This window comes from Tenrec ecaudatus, chromosome 1 (genome assembly GCF_050624435.1).
Source record: "Tenrec ecaudatus isolate mTenEca1 chromosome 1, mTenEca1.hap1, whole genome shotgun sequence".
Lineage (NCBI taxonomy): Eukaryota > Metazoa > Chordata > Mammalia > Afrosoricida > Tenrecidae > Tenrec > Tenrec ecaudatus.
This window is the reverse complement of record NC_134530.1, coordinates 172,582,848-172,590,726: the sequence shown is the minus strand read 5'-3', so window position 1 is coordinate 172,590,726 and position 7,879 is coordinate 172,582,848.

Sequence of the window (7,879 nt, the reverse complement as noted above, 5' to 3'; positions counted from 1 at the left end):
CTGCAATACTCTGCTAGCTTCCAAATAGAAAAACACAAATTGCCCACTGAGGAGGTGGGCAAAAGACCTGAACAGAAGTCTCACAGGGGCAGAAACCCAGATGGCTAATAAACATATGAAGAAATGTTCCCGATCTTTAACCATAAAAGAAATGCAAATTGAAACAATGAGGTACCACCTAACACCCACAAATGTAGCCCAATTCAAAAAATCAAAAGGCAACAAGTTTGGAGGGGCTGTGGGGAGACAGAAACTCTCATCCACTGCTGGTGGACCTGTAAGTATGTGCAGCCACTATGCAAATTAATCTGGTGATATCTAAAATAGATGGAAATTGAGTTACCATATGACCCAGCAATCCCTCTTCTGGGCATATACCTAGAAAAGGCAAGAAACAAACCGTGACCAGACATCTGTGCTCCAGTGTTCATTGCGGCACAGTTCACAGTTGCAAGGAGTTGGAAACAACCCAAATTTCCATCAACTGACGAGTGGATTAAAAATTGTAGTATATGCATACAATGGAGTACTACGCATCACTAAAAAGCAGTGATGAACGTATGAGGCACATCGCTGCATGGGAAGAACTGGAAGAAATCATGCTAAGCGAAGTAAGCCTAGCACAAAAGGACAAGTACAACATGAGTCCGCTGAGGTAAGCTTCATTTAAAAAAAATTCAAAGGGACATAGGGAAAAAGCTACTGTATACAAACATTCCTGGTGTGAGGACCAGGTAGTACAGCAGGGGCCAGACCAAATCCATAGATATATATGGTAGTCAACTAAAAAAGGTGGGGGGAGGGAGAAATAAAAAAGCAATGGCTAGTGGGGGCACAGGGCACTAACCCACCCAAGGGAAAGGTATCTTTCATATCTCCACAGGAAAAGAATCAGACTTTAACCCGATGCTTCAAGATGTGAAGGCAACAGGTCAGCATGGAGTAGGGAACCAGTGGCCAGCCCCAATTCCAACTACGTGGACAGCTACCCCTACCTACAGAAGGATTTATATCAGAGGACAGCACTGAATCTGCAGCTCTTGAAGAGGGACATGTCTGATCAGAGCACATGAGAGCAAATGAAGGAAGAGGAAGAGAGAGTGGAGCACACCCTGGCCCACGAAGCCTTGAGGACAATATTCCCACTCAGAGCAGCCAATCCACAGAGAAGCCCACATGGCCGACCCCACTGTGAGACATGACATCCCTCACTGACCCATATCCCTACAGGGGACAACACTGGAGACATAGTGAGGGAATTCCGCCCGATCTGATCCCACCACACCAAGGCAAAACACGAAGGGAATGCAACAGGGCAACAACAAAATCCCCAGGGAATACCAAAAATAGACTTTGGGGCCAGGGCTTGGAGCCCCAACAGAATCAACTGGAAAACTCTCCTAAAGGCCAACAAACAGTCCTTGAACTAACTACAAGCTTTTTGTTCTTGTGTTTTATTTGTCATTGGCTTTTTGTTGTTGTTTCATTTTATTTTGTTGCTTGGTTTTGCTCGGTCTTGTTTTTGTGCATGTTATTATCTCTGCAGTCTGTTTAAATAAGATAGGCTGGATGAACAATCTGGAGGAGAAAACAACGGGACCAACAGTTCCGGGGGAACATGGGAGAGGGGGAGGTGAGGGGAAAGGTCGTGGTGTTAACAAACCCAGGGACAAGGGAACAACAAATCAGGAGGGTGTAGAAGGCCTGGTAGGACATGAGCAAGGCTAATGTAACTGAGAGGAATTACTGAAACCCTAATGAAGGCTGAACATGATAGTAGGACAAGAGAAAAGTCAAAGGAAAGAGAAGAAAGAGCTAGCAGGCAAAGGGCATTTATAGAGGTCTAAATAAAGGCATGTACATATGTAAATATATTTATATATAAGGGTGTAGAAATAGATCAAGTGCATATATGTATAGATTTAGTATTAAGGTAGCAGATACACATTGGGCCTCCACTCAAGTACTCCCTCAAAGTAAGACTACTTTGTTCTATTAAATTGGCATTCCACAATGCTCACCTTCCCCACACAATCACTGAAGACAAAGCGGGTACATAAGCAAATGGGGTGAAGATAGCTGATGGTGCCCAACTATCAAAAGACATAGCATCTGGGGTCTTAAAGGCATGAAGGTAAACAAGCGGCCATCTAGCTCAGAAGCAACAAAGCCCACATGGTAGAAGCACACCAGCCTGTGTGATCACAAGGTGTTGAAGGGCTTAGATATCAGGCATCAAAGAACAAAAAATCATATCATTGTGAATGACCGGGAGTGCAGAGTGGAGACCCAAAGCCCATTTATAGGCATTTGGACCTCCCCTTATGGAAGGGTCTCTGGGAGGAGACAAGCCAGTCAGGGTGCAATGTAGTAACGATGAAACATACAAATGTCCTTTAGTTCCTAAATGCTTCCTCCCCCTCCAACTATCATGATCCAAATTCTGCCTTGCAGGTCTGGCTAGACCAGAGAATGTACACTGGTACAGATATGAACTGGAAACACATGGAATTCAAGGCGGATGATCCCCTTCAGGATCAGTGGTGAAAGTGGCAATATTGGGAGGGTGGAGGGGTGGTGGGGTAGAAAGGGGGAACCAATTATAGGGATCTCCATATAACCTCCTCCCTTGGGGACAGACAACAGAAAAGTGGGTGAAGGGAGATGTCAGACAGTGTAAGAGATGACAAAATAATGATTTATAAATGTTCAAGGGTGCATGAGGGAGGGGGAGCAGGGAAGGAAGGGGAAACATGAGGAGCTGATGTCAGGGGCTTAAGTGGAGAGCAAATGTTTTGAGAATTTTAAGGGCAATGAATGTACAAGTGTGCTGTACACAATTGATGTATATATGGATTATGATAAAAGTTGGATGAGCCCCTAATAAAATGATTAAAGAAAAAAGAGGGGGGGGGAGAAAGAATAGACAAATCACAGATTAGGAGAGGATATTTGCAATACGTATATTTGACAACAGACTCATATTGTGCTTTGCACAATTGATATTTGTATTGATTGTGCTAAGTGTTGTGTAAGCCCCAAATAAAATGATTTAAAAAAAACTAGAAAAGGAGGGTAAACTTCCAAATACATTCTATGAAGCTAGTATATCACTGATACCAAAGCCAGGCAAGGGTCCCATAGGTAGAGAACACTACAGGCTGATATCTCTAATGAATACAGATGCAAAAATCCTTAACAAAATCTTGGCCAATAAAATACAAAAATATTGGGGCAGGGAATGTATGGATGTGCTTTATACAATTGATGTATGTATATGTATGGATTGTGATAAGAGTTGTATGAGTCCCTAATAAAATGTAAAAAAAGAAAAGAGGAGAAAAAAATGATTAGGGCAAAGACTGTACAGATGTGCTTTATACAATTGAGGTATGTATATGTATGAACTGTGATAAGAATTGTATGAGCCCCAATAAATTGTTTTTTAAAAATACAAAAATAATCCATTATGACCAAGTGGAAGTCATACCAAGGACTCAGGGATGGCTCCATATCTGAAAAATCATCAACATCATCCATCACGTTTACAAGAAAAAGTCAAGAACCACATGATAATAGATGCAGAAAAGCATTGGACAATGTTCAACACCTACTCCTGATAAGGACACTCAAGAAGATAGGATTCAAAGGAAATTACCTTAATGTAACAAAATCTATATATGAAAAACCAACAGCCAGAATTACAATCAAGGGAGAAAAAATGCAAACATTCCCACTGTATAAAGGGGACCCAACAAAGACTGGCAAAGAACTCATTACTTCCTATGTCCCAGAATCCCTCCCCCTGATGCCATCAAATTTCTCCTGAGGGTTCATTTTTCAGAACTGAATACATATTCAGTCCCAATCAAATCATTGGCAACAAACCCAAATCCATTGCCCCGAGTTGATTCTCACTCTTAGCAACCCTATGGGACGGAATAGAATTGTCTTATATGATTTGCAAGGCTATAAATCTTAAAGGAAAAAACTGTCTTATTGTTTTCTGGTAAGTTCAAACCCTGAAAATAGGTTAACCACTGGACCACTGTGCCACTACGAGAGATATGGAATAATGTCATTGGCTTAAACCAACAGCTCTCAAAGTGTGGTTCTTGGACAGTAGCATCAATAACATCCGAAAAATTGTTTGTTGTTGTTGTTAGGTACCAATTCATAGGACCCTTATGTGCACAGAAGGAAACACTACCTGGTCCTGTGTCATCCTCCCAATCATTGTTATGTTTGAGTCCATTGTTGCAGCTACTCTAACAATCCATCCCATTGAAGGTCTTCCTCTTTTTCACTGACCCTCTGCTTTACCAAGCACGATGCCCTTTTCCAGGTAATGATCTCTCCTGGTAGCATATTCAAACCAAAATCAAATTCAGGGCAGTTGAGTCAATTCCAACTCATAGCAACCCTATACGACAAGGTAGAACTGTCCTTGCGGGTTTCAAGACTGTAATTCTTTACGGGAATACAAACCCTCATCTTTCTCCCAGGGAGCACCTGGTAGTTTCAAACTGCTGGTTTTGCAGTTAGTAACCCAACTCTTAACCCACTAAACCACCATGGCTCCTAACATGTCTACAGTATGTGCAAATTTTTAAAAGCTCAAGTTGAAAGAATTGAAGGAAAAGGTTGAAATAATGAAGGATTCTAAGGGCAAAACATTGACCAATGCATGAAGCATTTAAAAAATGATGGGCGAAATACAGAGTTAGTATACCAAAAGAACTGGTTAACATTTAACCATTTCAAGGAGTAGTATATTATCAAGAACCAATGATCCTGAAAGAAGGTCAAGCTGCACTGAAGACATTGGTGAAAAACAAGGGCACAGGATTCAACGGAGTACAGTTTGACATGTTTCAACTATCCGATGAAGCACTAACTCATCCATGTCACGAACTTTGGAAGATAGCTACCTGGCCAGCTGAATGAAAGAGATCCAAGTTTGTGCCTATTCCAAAGAAAGGTGACTAAATAGGAGAGTGTGAAAATGTATAGCAACGTCATTAACATTGCACTTGAGTAAAATTTTGCTCAAGATAATTTAACAATGACATTGACAGGGAGCTGCCAGATAGTGAAGGTAGATTGAGAAGAGGAATATTATTGCTGATGTCAAATGAATCTTGGCTGAAGAAGAGAATATAAGAAAGATGTGCACTTGTGTTTTATTTGCTGTGCAAAGACATTTGATAGTGTGGACCATAATAAAATAGGGATGACATTGAAGAGAGTGGGAATTCCAAAATACTTCATTGTGCTGATGCAGACCCTGCCAGTGGATCAAAAGGCACTCATTCAAATAGAGCAAGGAAATACTACGTGGTTTGAAATCAGGAAAGGTGTGTTTAAGGGGGGGTATCCTTTCGCAATACTTATTCATTCTGTATGCCGAGTAAGTAGTCCGGGAACCTGGACAACACAAAGGAGAACATGGCATCAGGACTGGAGGAAAGCTTATTAACAATCTGAATATGCAGATGGCACAACCTTGCTGGCTACAAGCAAGGAAGACTTGAAACATGTGCTGATGAAAATCTAAGCACGCAGGATGGATTCCACCTCAGAGCAAACAACAAAAATCCCCATAACTAGATCTATAAGCATCATGATAAATAGAGAGAAGCTTGCATTTGTCAAGGATTTCATCTTGTTTAGAATCACAATCAGCGCTCAGGAAGCAGCAGTCACTATGTCATTGGCCAAGGAAATGGAAGCACTATGAGAATCTCCGCGATGGACAGCATGGCCAGGTTTACATAAAGATTAGCTTAACTTTCAGTAGAGACACGTTTTAGCTGTTATCCACTAGACCACTGATGTCATTTTGGCAACCAAAGGACTATACTTTTTTTTAAATTCAATTGACACAAGATTGTCAAAGGAGTCACATGGTTCCTTTTCTTTCCACGCATTTCCCCAAAATTATTTTCTAAGCTTTTTCTTTTCCAACTAAAGAATGTGATGACTGGTGAATGGCGTATGTATTTCTGTGGCTTTGTATGAGGAGCCCTGGGGGCATAGTAGTTACACTTAGTGCTGCAGCCCACAAGGTCTGTAGTTTGAGACCGCCTGGCCCTCACTCCAAGGGAGAAAGACCAGGCTTTCTACTCTTGTAAGAAGTTAGTCTCAGAAATCCACAGGACAGTTCTACCCTGTCCTGGAGGGTCACCGTGAGTCAAATTGACTTAATGGCAGTGTCTTTATGTGTGTGTGGGATTATTGTAAGAAACCAAGTTGTAGAATAGTATATGTCATGTATTATATAAACAGTAGCCAAAACAAATGATTGATTTTTATAGAGTATATATGTGTGTTTACATCCACCACCCTTGTCTAAGTTTGTCATTCTGTGGTGGCATCGAGGATGCTGTGATGCTGGAAGCTATGTCAATGGTATTTCAAATGCCAGCAGGGTTATCTATAGTGAACAGGTCTCAGCAGAGTTTCCAGACTAAAAACCGATTATGAAGAAGGAGCAGGTTGTCCACTGTTGAAGAATTAGCCACTGAAAATCTATAGATAGAACTGAAACATTGTCAGATACTGAAAACCTCATGAGAAGAAGCAGAACATTGCTAGAGATCGTGCCAGAAGATGAGCCCCTCAGGCCAAAGGCACTCACAATATGACTATGGAAGAGCTGCCTCCTCAAAGTGGAGTCCGCCATAATGACAGGGATGGAGGAAAGCCTGCAGAATGTGAGTAGTGCTGATGGGCACTACTCACCTATGCCAGGAAATTTGAGAGACAAGTACAAGGTCAACTGACTGGAAGAGATTCGTATTTCTACCAATTGAAAAGAAAGGTGAACCAAAAGAATGCCCAACTTATAGAACAATGTCATGAATATTGCATGCAAGTATAATTTGGCTCATGGTAAGAGAGGAGCAAAACCAAAAAATTCTGAAGACAATTCAGCAATGGTGCACAGCAGTCTATTGACAGGGAACTGCCAGAGATTCAGGCCGATTCAGAAGAAGACGTGAACAAGAGGTATCATTGCTGTTGTCAGATGGAGATGTTTACTTCTATTTTATTGGCTACGCTAAGGCAGTCAACTGTGTGGACCATAACAAACTATAGCCTTGAGTAGAATGTGACTCCCAGAACACTACATTGTACTCTATGGAACATGTACATGGATCAAGAGACAGTTCTGCTTATACAAGGGCATACTACATGGTTTACAATCAGGAAAGGTGTGCATCAGGGTTGTATCTTCTCACATTACTTATTCAATCTGTATACTAAGCAAATTATCAGAGAACCTGGATTATATAAAAAAAACAATGTGGCATCAGGATTGGGGAAAGGATAATCAACAATCTATGATGTGTAGATGACACAACCTTGCTTACTGAAAGTGAGGAGGACACACTTTCTAATGAAAATCAACAATTGTGTTACATTGAATTACAATTCAATGTAAAGATAATGCAAATCCTTGCAACTGGACAAATAGGTAACATGATAAATGGAGAAAATATTGAAGTTATCAAGGATGTTGTCTTGCTTGGATCCACAACCAATGCTCATGGAAGCACCAGCCAAGAACTCAAATGATGTATTGCATTGGGTAAATCAGCTGCACAAGATCTGTTTAAAGTTCTGAAAAGCAAGGATGTTACTTTGAGGACTAAGGTGTGTCTGACCCAAGCCATGGAGTTTTCAATCATCTCATATGCATGAGAAAGTTTAACATCGAATAAGGAAGACCAAAGAAGAATCGATGCATTTTGAACTATGGTGCTGGTGAAGAAGGTTGGAAATACCATGGAGTGCTGAAAGAGCCAATAAATCCATCTTGGAAGAAGTACAACTAGAATGCTCCTTGGAGGCGAAGATGGCAAGATTTTGTCTT